The sequence below is a fragment of the Trachypithecus francoisi genome, unplaced genomic scaffold (genome assembly GCF_009764315.1).
Source record: "Trachypithecus francoisi isolate TF-2019V2 unplaced genomic scaffold, Tfra_2.0 Lachesis_group3, whole genome shotgun sequence".
Classification (NCBI taxonomy): domain Eukaryota; kingdom Metazoa; phylum Chordata; class Mammalia; order Primates; family Cercopithecidae; genus Trachypithecus; species Trachypithecus francoisi.
Window position 1 is genome coordinate 16682993 of NW_022681468.1, and position 12072 is coordinate 16695064.

Consider the following 12072-nt stretch of genomic DNA (forward strand, 5'->3'; position numbering starts at 1 on the left):
ATTTTTTTGTATTTTTAGTAGAAACGAGGTTCCACCATCTTGGACAGTCTGTTCTTGAATTCTTGAGATCCACCCGCCTGGGCCTCCCAAAGTGCCAGGATTACATGCGTGAGCCACCACGCCTGGCCTGAGCCACGTACCTTTTTAAGTATGATAAGAAACATTTCACAACCTGATGTCTCTGAAGTCTGCTATCTGAAAGCTTCCTCTGCACAATAAAACTTGATCTCCACAACCTTAACCTGAACATTCCTTTCCATTAATCCCAGGTCTTTAGATAAACTCAACCAATTGTCAACCAGAAAATGTTAACATTTACCGATAGCCTGGAAGCCCCCGCTTCGAGTTATCCTGCCTTTCCAAACCAAACCAATGTATTTCTTAAATGAATTTGATTGATGTCTCATGCTTCCCTAAAATATATAAAGCCAAGCTGCACTCCGACCACCTTGGACACATGTTCTCAGGACCTCCTGAGGGCTGTGTCATGGGCCATGCCCATGGGAGTGCAACGGCGCAATCTTAGCTCACTGCAACCTCTGCCTTCCCAGGTTCAAGCGATTCTCCTGCCTCAGGGTCCTGAGTAGCTTGGATTACAGGCACCCGCCACCACACCCGGCTAATTTTGTATTTTTAGTAGAGACAGGGTTTCTCCATGTTGGTCAGGCTGGTCTCGAACTCCCAACCTCAGGTCGTCTGCCCACCTCGGCCTCCCAAAGTGCTGGGATTACAGGCGTGAGCCACCGTGCCTGGCTGCCAGGTCTGTTTCTCTTGCGGGGTAGATGCTTGTTGACATTGTAAAAGAATGTTAGTGAGGGTGTTTGTAGGGTGAAAGGTACATTTCCGTACAGGACAGGCCTTCTTTCCTAGGTCAGTATTCTTTGCTGCAGCATTAGCTACATTGTTTCCTTTTGTTTCTTCAGTGTTATCCTCTGAGTGCCCAGGAATTTGTATGATTGCAAGTTGCTCTGGCATCTGAATTGCTTCTAGTAACTCTGAGACTTGGTGTCCATTTCATATGGGCTGTCCTGATGAGGTCAGAAATCCTCTCTGTTTCCATAGCATGCCAAAATCATAGGCTACTCCGAAAGTGTATCAGCTATCAGTACGTATATTTGCCACTTTTCCTTTAGTTAATTTACAAGCTCTAGTTAATGCTGTTAATTCAGCCATCTGGGCTGAGTTGACTCCTTGGAGTTGGGCACTTTCAATTATGTCTGCTATGGAAGTGATGGCATATCCTGCCCTGTAATGCCCCTGGTTTTCCCTTAAACAAGAACCCGCCATGAACCACAATAATTCGGCATATTATCAATGGGAGTTTCCTGTAAAACTTCTCTAGGGGAGAGTAAGATGTTAGTAGATTGCAGTCATGTTCCTCTTCCTCTTCTTGTTCTCCTGGAAGGAGGAGCAGGGTAGTAGGGTTAAGAGTGTTATGGCACTTCGACTGCGTGCGGTGGTTCACGCCTGTAATCCCAGAACTTTGGGAGGCTGAGGCAGGTGGATCACCTGAGGTTAGGAGTTCGAGACCAGCCTGACCAATATGGTGAAGCTCCATCTCTACTAAAAATACAAAAATTAGCCAGGCGTGGTGGCAGGTGCCTGTAATCACAGCTACTCAGGAGGCTGAGGCAGGAGAATTGCTTGAACTCAGGAGGCGGAGGTTGCAGTGACTCCAGATTGTGCCACTGCACTCCAGCCTGGGCAACAGAGCGAGACTCTGTCAAAAGAAAAAAAAAAAAAGTGTTACAGCGCTTCAAAGTGATGTTGGGGACAGAAAGCAGGAGTACCTCATAAGAGACAAGGTGGCTAACAGAATAGCGTTGAGTGTGGTGAGAGCTTAGAAGAGATTTCACCCAGGCACAGTGACTCACGCCTGTAATCCCAGCACTTTTGGGAAGCTGAGGCAAGCGGATGACCTGAGATCAGGAGTTTGAGACCAGCCTGGCCACCATGGTGAAACCTCGTCTCTACTAAAAATATAAAAATTAGCCAGGTGTGGTGGTGCATGCCTGTAATCCCAGCTACTCCGGAGGCTGAAGCAGGAGAATTGCTTGAACCTGGGAGGCGGAGGTTGCAGTGAACCAAGATTATACCATTGCACTCCAACCCCGGGTGACAGAGTGAAACTCTGTCTCAAAATAAAAGAAGAAGACATTTCACAGAGTGAAGGGCATAGATGGTCAGAGGGTACCCTAGGACAAATTCTTCCCTGTTTTGCATAGGGTGGCTGCAGCTGATACAGTCCTTATACAAGGAGGGTGCCCCCTTGCAACTGGATCTGTTGACTGAAATAACGAATGGGTCTGTGATTGTCACCATGTTTTTGAGTTAATACTCCTAGAGCATTCCCGTTTATTTCATGTGCAAAGAGGGAAAAAGGAAGGCTGTAAATGGGGTGGTCTAGAGCAAGTGCTTGGGTGAGAGCTTGTTTTAGATCTTCTCGTGTCGGGTTTCCCCCTCTTCCCAGTGGATTGGTTCTGCCTGGGTCTGTTTTAGTTTCTTCTGTAGGGGTTGGGTCATGAAGGAGTGGTTTGGAATCCAACTCCTGCAATAGCCTGTTAACCCTAAGCATCCTCTTAATTGCTTTTCAGTTTGGGGCATGGGAAAGATCATAACAGCAGAGATTCTCTCAGGGTTTATTAATAGCCATCTTGAGGAAATCATATGTCCCAAATATTTAACTTGGAGAAGGCAAAATTGTACTTTATCTTTTGACACTTTGTGTCCCTTAAAAGCAAGCTGTTGTAATAGGTGGACAGTACCTTCTCTGCATTTTGGTAGTGAGGATGAACACAATGATAAATCATTCACATACTGAATTAGAGTAGATTCATTTGAAAATTCAGTGTCATCTAAATCTGCCTTTAGTATTCAAGGAAAATAAGTAGGACTTTAAGGAGAGCATTAGAAAAAACACCAAATGCATGCAGGGCTTAAAACCTAGATGACGGGTTGATGGGTGCAGCAAAACACCATGGCGCATGTATACCTACATAACAAACCTGCACGTTCTGCACATCTATCCCAGAACTTAAAGTAAAAAAAAAATAAGTAAAAAATAAAAAATAAAAGAGGCTAGATGTGGTGGCTCACGCCTGTAATCCCAGCACTTTAGGAGGCCAAGGCAGGTGGATCACCTGAGCTCAGGAGTTTGAGACCAGCTTGGCCAACACAGCTAAACCCCGTCTCTACTAAAAATACAAAAATTAGCCAGGCGTGGTGGCAGGCACCTGTAATCCCAGCTACTTGGGAGGATGAGGCAGGAGAACCACTTGAACCCGGGAGGCAGAGGTTGCAGTGAGCAGAGATCACGCCACTGTACTCCAGCCTGGGTGACAGAGCAAGACAAAAATAAATAAATAAATAAATATGTAGGACTTTCAGAGTAGCCCTGGGGTAAGACTATCCATGTGTACTGGCGATTTTCCAAAGTGAAAGCAATATACTGGCTATTTTGCTCTACAGGTATGCTGAAAAATGCACCACCTTATTACAGAGAAGTGGCTGGGAGTGATAGGAGTATTGGACAGTAAGGTGTGGGAGTTGGGAACAACGGGGTGTCTGGGAATTATTATTTTATTTGTAACTCTTAGGTCTTGAACAAATCTCCAGCATTTCCCATTTGGCTTTTTTTTCTTTTTTTTTCTTTTTTTTGAGACAGAGTCTTGCTCTGTTGGCCAGGCTGCAGTGCAGTGGCATGATCTCAGCTCATTGCAACCTCTGCCTCCCGGGGTCAAGCAATTCTCCTGCCTCAGCCTCCCAAGTAGCTGGGATTACAGGTGCCTGCCAACATGTCCAGCTAATTTTTGTGTTTTCAGTAGAGACAGGGCTTCGTCATATTGGCTAGGCTGGTCTGGAACTCCTGACCTCAGGTGATCCACCCACCTCAGCCTCCCAAAGTGCTGGGATTACAGGTGTGAGCCACCATGCCTGGCCCCCATTTGGCTTGTTAACTGGGAGGATTGGTGTATTGCAAGGGCTGGTGCAGGCTATTATGAGTCCTTTGTATAAATAGTCCTGAATGATTGGTTTGATTCCTAGTAAGGCTTCTGGTCTAAGGAGATATTGCCTTACGTTTGGCAGGGGTTTGGATAGATTTATGTTTATCTCTATAGGGACTGCTGAGTTAATTCACCCAGTATCTGTGGAAGAGTTTGCCCATAAGGAGCCTGGAACCTTAGATAAGAAAGGTTCTAATTTTTCCTGTCCAGAGTCTTGATTAATTTTCCCAAGCATAATGTTAGTTGTGGGCTTTTCTAAGTCTTTTATGTCTCCCAAGTTGAGTATCATTTCTCCCTCTGTGAAAATGAGATGTGAGCATTATGGGTCTCTAGGAAATCCCATCCCAGCAGGTGTATGGGGGCACTATCTACTAGAAGAAAAACGTGATGCCCCATTAGTTTTCCTGATTGAAATTGAAGGGGATTTGATTTAAAGGCTCCAATAGGAGAGTTTGAAACCCCTACCATTTAGACTTTTTCTTTGCTCCAAGGGAAAGGTTTTTAATCAAGGTAGGGTTAAAATCCGACAGCGTAGCACCGGTGTTGACAAGGACTTTGGTATCTTCCCTGTTTATGGGTAGTTCTACTTCTCCTAAAGCATTAGTTAGAAGTAGGGGGAAAGCCGTCTCTATTCCCTTGGAGCATCCCTATTCTGACTTTTGAATTGTTTGGGTGCCTTCCTCTGGGGTCCTTTGCCCCCTTTGTGCAAGCACCCATTTAAGTTTTTTGCATTCTTTTTTAAATTGTCCTTTCTTGGCTGGGCACGGTGGCTCACGCCTGTAATCCTAGCACTTTGGGAGGCCGAGGAGGGTGGATTGCCTGAGCTCAGGAGTTTGAGATCAGCCTGGGCAACACAGAGAAACCTCGTCTCTATCAAAATACAAAAAGTAGTGAGGTGTGGTGGTGTGCACCTGTAATCCCAGCTACTCGGGAGGCTGAGGCAGGTGAATCGCTTGAACTCAAGAAGTGGAGGTTGCAGTGAGCCCAGACCATGCCATTGCACTCCAGCCTGGGCAACAGAGTGAGACTCTGTCTCAACAACAAACAAAAGTCCTTTCTTTTTGCAATAGTGGCAAATTGCTTCCTCTTGGGGTGGCTTAGATCTCTGGGGACCATGGGACCCTTGCAAGCTCCCAACTTGGTTACTAAGTTGTTTTAGTTATAAACTCATAATTTTAGAGACTGTTTCATTTTCTTTCTTAATGATTGTTTGTGACAATTAGTCATCTAAGGTGACTAGGTGGCTAGTGGTCAAGGAAGCCCAAGCCACATTGTTCTGCTTTATTAGGGTTGCTAACTCCTTATCCAAACCTTGCATAAACCCAGAATTTAGTAAGATGTCACTTCTACCATGTTCGAAGTTTTAGGAGGTATTCCTGAAAACTATTTGAGTGTCTTTTCAAACCTGATGTAAAAGTCACGCATGGTTTCATTTGGGCATATGTTACATTATTGCAACTTTGCCCAATCTATAACCTTGGGGAATATTCATGATACAGTTTCACGGAGGTGATTGCAAAGCTTCTCTGCATCTCGCTCTTCCAGTTGCAGATGTCCAATAGACATCTTCCAGATGTCTATTTTATCAACATCTTCTAAAGGCTGTTCCTAATCTGCTACTCTAAACCATTCTGCAGCTTTGTTTTTGGGGACCAGTAACTCCATCAGCTGATACAGGTCAGAGAACCCTGGATCATAAGTCTAAAGCGTTAATTGGAATTCCTTAGCAAATCCAAAGGGATCTACTTCAGATTGGGGAATCCAGATACCAGGGCCTTTAAGTCTGACTTGGTTCAGGGTTTTTATATTATGTTAGGATCCCCTCTGCCAGTGGGTTTTACTCTAAAAGGAACAATTACACTATTATTTTCTCCAGCTATTTCTGGTCCCCCTGTGGCTTGAGGCAAGAGAGTAGGGGAAGGAGGAGGAAAAATGAAGTTGCCTAGACAAGGAAGTTCAGAGAGAAGAGGGTCAGGAGGAGCAGAAGGGGAGACAGTTTCTGGAGTCTTCCTGATTTCAGAAGGGACTTCTACTAATTTCTTTAATTCTGAGATAGTTTCAAAAAACTTTTAATTAACTTCCTGGAGTGAGGAAAGCTTATTATTCTCTCTTTTTATGATTCTAGGTGCCAGCTAAAGTACAATTCCCATTGATTTTCTTTGATATTTTAGCCTAATTTTTCTAATCTAGAGTGCAAGAAAATCAATTTAGGGATATCAAAAGTCACCCGTTTTGGAAACTTAGACCTAGGTCATTTTTAGTAAGATCTTCCCATTTACATAAATACTCAGAAGTAAAGAGGCCATGGTTATTAAACCTAAACACAGCTGAGTGCCCATAGGGGGCCACTCTCCTTGCCTTTCCTCTTTTTTTTGGAGGGTTTTCTTTCTTTCTTTCTTTCTTTCTTTTTTTTTTTGGAACTTGGCCAGGCCTGGTGGCTCATGCCTTTAATCCCAGCACTTTGGGAGGCTGAGACGGGCAGATCACTTGAGGTCAGGAGTTCCAGGCCAGCCTTGTCAACATGGCAAAACCCCGTCTCTACTAAAAATATAAAAATTAGCAGGGAATGGTGGCATGTGCCTGTAATCTCAGGTACTTGGGAGGCTGAGGAGAATCACTTGAACCCAGAAGGCAGAGGTTGCAGTGAGCTGAGGACATACCACTGCACTCCAGGCTGGGTGACAGAGTGAGATACTGCCTCAAAAATGAATAAATAAATAAATAAATAAGAACTGACCTGTGGCCTAAGGTTTTGTGTGGTGGACTGATACGTGCTGCTTGTGGGCAGGACTCCACAGTATGTCACCACTGAGTCATTTCCACCCTCTTACATGTCTCAGTTTCTCTCTTCAGAGGTCTGTCACCTCTGAGTGGGCTTAAAAGGCTGAGTGATCAGCCCTTACATGTATTTCCTAGATGAGCCTTTTTAAATTAATATTTGTTGGGAGTTTTCTATAGGGCCACTGCAAGTCTTGGGTGGGTCAACCCCCCAGACACTCCCACAAGGCCCCCAGTCACCCCGAGGTGGCTTTCAGCTGGGAGGAGCAAAATGTCCTTTCTCTTTGGAGCTGAAGAACTCAGTCTCTCATTTACTTATGAAAAATAACAGTTCAGTTCCATGAGCACAGTACCCACAAGTCAATTGAGATTAATTTTGAGAGAAAAGGCAATGGATAAAGGCTGGCCCTTTTGAATGCACCACTGAACCTAAAATTAAGGTTTTAACCAACTTCTAGGAGAAGAGAGAGAGAGAGAGAGAGAGAGAGAGGAGAGAGAGAGAGAGAGAGAAAACCGCTCAGGATAAATAAAGGATCAACCAAAATGGGAGGTCCAGGGCTCAGGAGGACTTACCTGTCCCACCAGAGGAGAAGCTCAAACTTAGTGAGGCTTCAGTGAGCTCCTGCTGGTTCCTTAGCTTCAGTTTCAGGCAACTCCTTCAGGGTCCTGAGTCTTCTCAGAGGCCCCATGTTGGGTGCCAGATTATTGTCGATGAAAAGAGTCAAACTCTGTAAAATATTTGAGGAGGTTTATTCTGAGCCAAATATGAGTGACCATGGCTCATGACACAGTCCTCAGGAGATCCTGAGAACATGTGCCCAAGGCAGTCAGAGTAAAGCTTGGTTTTACATATTTTAGGAAGGCATGGGTCATCAATCAAATATATTTAAGAAATACATTGGTTTGGTTCAGAAAGGCAGGACAACTCAAAGCAGGGGCTTCCAGGCTATAGGTAAATTTAAACATTTTCTGGTTGACAATTGGTTGAGTTTATCTGAAGACCTGGGATCAATAGAAAGGAATGTTCAGGTTAACATAAAGGATGTGGAGACCAAATTTGTTGTGCAGAGGAATCTCAGATAGTAGGCTTCAGAGAGAAAGTAGGTTATAAAATGTTTCTTATTAGCCCTAAAAGGGTACCTGGATCTTAGCTGATTATCTCCTAGATCTGGAAAGAAAAGAAGGTAAACAAAGGGGAAAGGGGATTCTCTATAGAATGTGGATTTTTCTCACAAGAAACTTTGCAGGGCAATTTCAAGGTATGGCAAGGAAATATAATTTGGGGGTTAAATATTTTTTTCCTTGTCTCATAATGTTATTCCAAAGTCAGACTGGAAAGTAAGTCATGATATATAGGGCCAAATAAAACAGATCTGATAAGAATTTATGGGGTGTAGGGCATGACTCCCTAGACCCCTTAGGTAGGAATTTGGGCAAGATAAAAATCAGAGCTTAGTCCACAGATCAAATTTTAGGAAAGAGAACACAGGGACAGCTGAGGAACATGAAACAGATCCCAAGACCCTAGTGGAGTGCATGTCCAAGTGGAAAGACCTCTATGGTGGCATCTGTATATAAATACACATATGGGGATTTGTTTACACAAACAGATAATAAGTACATGCATATGCAAATGAGACTTGGTGCTCAACTTTAAAAAAGACACTGATGAGTGAGTTATCCAAGCATCTTGGAGACCACAGGCAGCCTCCAGGAGCAGCAGCTAAGGCGGTCACCCTTGGCCTCCATACTTTTTTATTTTGTCACCTCTCCTCTCCTCTCTTGGCTCCTTGGACTTCCCCTATATCCTCTCCTGCTTCATTCCTGCCTTTGGTCTTTTTTTTTCCTTCTGAGATAGAGTCTCACTCTGGCCCAGGCTGGAGTGCAGTGCCTTGATCTCTGCTCACTGCAACCTCCACCTCCTGGGTTCAAGCAATTCTCCTGCCTCAGTCTCCTAAGTAGCTGGGATTACAGGCACCTGCCACCATGCCCAGCTAATTTTCATATTTTTAGTAGAGACGGGATACCACCATGTTGCCTAGGCTGGTCTTGAACTTCTGACCTCAAGTGATTGGCCTGCCTCGGCCTCCCAAATTGCTGGGATTACAGGTGTGAGCCACTGCACCCAGCCTGACTTTGCTCTTTGTTCATGTTGTTCCCTCATTAGGTGGCGTGGTGGGATAATCACCTCTAAATACTCACCAACGCCTGTTTCTCCAACATCTTCTTTTGCTCTTTGCCATCTCCCCCATTCAGCTGGGCTGTCCTGGACTCATTGCTGCAGGAAGGGATGGGGAGGTTGGCACCAAGCAGAGGACAGGGAGTCTCTGCTCTTGACTTTCTTCTTCTTCTTCTTTTTTCTTTCTTTTTTTTGAGACAGAGTCTTGCGCTGTTGCCCAGGCTGGAGTGCAGTGGCATGATCTCAGTTCACTGCAACCTCTGCCTCCCAAGTTCAAGTGATTCTCCTGCCTCAGCCTCCCAAGTAGCTGAGACTACAGGCACGTGTCACCACACCTGGCTAATTTTTTGCATTTTTAGTAGATATGGGTTTCACCATGTTAGCTAGAATGGTCTCAATCTCCTGACCTCATGATCCACCCGCTTCGACGTCCCAAAGTGCTGGAATTACAGGCATGAGCTACCATGCCCGACCTGCTCTTGACTTTCATAAGCTTCAGGGAGACCTCAGAACATAGAAAGCAGATTTGACAGAAACCACCCATAGTAAGCAGGAAGTTTCTCCCTCCCCAGACTGCTGGGGGGTGGAGGTGGGTGGGGAAAGTAGGAAGAGAATCTGGGAGCCTTACTCGGTGTTCTTACCTTTAAAAAGAATAATGAGGGGAACAGTCTAGGAGTTTCTCAAAAGGTTAAACATATATTACCGTATGAGCCAGAAATTCCACTCCTATGTACATACCTGAGAAAATTGAAAACATATGTCCCCCCAAAACTTGTATATGAAATTTTATAACAGTATTATGCATAATTGCAAAAGAGTGCAAACAACCCAATTGTTCATCAGTTGAGGAATGTGAAACGCAATGTGGTATATCCATACATGGGAATATTATTCAGACACGAAAGGAGTGAGGTATGATGCATACGTTACATGAATGAGCCCTGAAAATATTGCGTTACGTGAAAGAAGTCAGTCACAAAACAGCACATACTATTTGCTCCCATTCATATGAAACGTTCAGATTAAGTGAAGTCATAGAGAACAGAAAGTGGGTTGGTGGGCTAGGCATGGTAGCTCATGCCTGTGATCCAAGCACTTTGCGAGGCCAAGGCAGGCAAATCCCTTGAGCCCAAAAGTTTGAGACCAGCCTAGGAAACATGGTGAAATCTTATCTCTACAAAATAAAAAAATTAGCTGTGTGTTCTGGCGTGTGCCTGTGGACACAGCTACTTGGGAGGCTGAGGCGAGAGCAGCACTTGAGCCTGGGAGGTCAAGACTGCAGTGAGCTGTGATTGCACCACTGCACTCCAGCCTGGGCAATAGAGAGAGACTTTGAGGAAGAAAGAAAGAAAAAAGAGAAGAAAGAAAGAAAGAGAGAGAGAAAGAAGGGAGGGAGGGAGGAGGAAGGAAGAAAGAAAAGAAAGAAGAAGAAGAAGAAGAAGAAGAAGAAGAAAGAGGAAGGGATGGAGGGAAAGAAGGAAGAAAGAAAGAAAAGAGAAAAGAAAGAAAGATAAAGGAAGAAGAAAGAAAGAAAGAAAGAAGAAAGAGGAAAGAAAGAAAGAAGAAAGAAAGAGAGGAAGGAAAGAAAGAAGAAAGAAAGAGGAAAGAAAGAAAAAGAAGGAAAGAAAGAAGAAAGATTAGTGGTTTTCTGGGGGTAGGAAGGAGGGGACGGAGAGTGAGTGCAAATGGGTAAGGGGCTTTTTTGGGGAGTATTAAAATGCTCTAAAATGTACTCTGGTGATGGCTGCAGACACCTGTGACCACACTAAAAACCGCTGAGTTGTGGGTTTTAAGTGGGGGGGCAGGTACTGGAATGGTGAAGTGCAGGCGCCCTGTGGCCGGGTTTCCTGGGTGCCTCCCGGTTGCCACTGGCATGGCATGTCAGCGCGTGAGCCCCGGCACCAGTGTCCTCATCTGTAAAATGAGTATACTAATAGACCTTACTTACATAACTTTGGATGGCATTCGTAATGTAATTAAAACAGTGCCCGGCAGGCAAGTTTGTAAAAGTTTTTTTTCAACTGAAGCATTTGGGTAACACGACCTGAGGCTTGGTAATCTGCTACCAAAACTAAACTCAGCTTTAGAGCCCAGGCTGCCTGTAACTGTCTTGAGTGCGTCCAGTGAAGAAGGAACGCATTTTTCCGGGTTCTGACAGGTGCATGCAGTTCAGGCATTCACCAGCAGAGGGCGCCACAAACCAAATACCTCGCAGGGGCCGGTTCCTCCCCGGGTAAGAAGTGCACTGTGGAGCACATGTCTGCCCCTGGAGCCTCCAAACGCCCTGGGCGCTCTCGGACCGGACGCTCCTTGCCCACCCACTCCCGGGGCTGGCCTGCTCTTTCTCACCGTGGCCCTTGAGCTCTTTGGCCGAGAAACCTGGTATTTGGCCTCTATCCTCCTCAAAGCCTGGTCTTCAGGGCTGCTTCTGCAGTCTGCAGGCTCACCCTCCCTCCCTCTGTCCAGGTTCCACCTGGCCACCCGTGCTGGAGAGAGACCGGCACTGCCAGACTGGAGCCAGACCACTCCATGTCTTTGGACCCCAGGCCCCCCGCCCCCAACCCGCCTTGGGCATTTGATACCAAGAGATGGGCTAAAGCCAGACTTCAGATTCCACTTAAACTTGCTGAATGCCTGCTGTCTGCTCTCTTAGACCGGCTCATCCGACCTCACAACGGTGCTTTGAGGTTGGTGTGTCACTCCCATTTTGCAGATGAGAAATTGGGGCTCAGAGACATTAAATGACCTGTCTGGGACCACACAGCTGATGGGCAGTCAGGTCTAACTCAGACATTCTGGCTCCAAGCCTAATGTTGAGCCCCAATTTTAATTCTCATCTCTTTTCTGTCTCAAGGAAATCCAGAGTTTTAGGATTGGAATGTATCTTTTTTTTTTTTTTTTTTTTTGAGACAGTTTTGCTCTTGTTGCCTAGGCTGGAGTGCAATGGCGCGATCTTGGCTCACTGCAACCTCCACCTCCCAGGTTCAAGTGATTCTCCTGCCTCAGCCTCCTGAGTAGCTGGGATTACAGGCATGCACCGCCATGCCTGGCTAATTTTGTATTTTTAGTACAGACGGGATTTCTCCATGTTGGTCAGGCTGGTCTTGAACT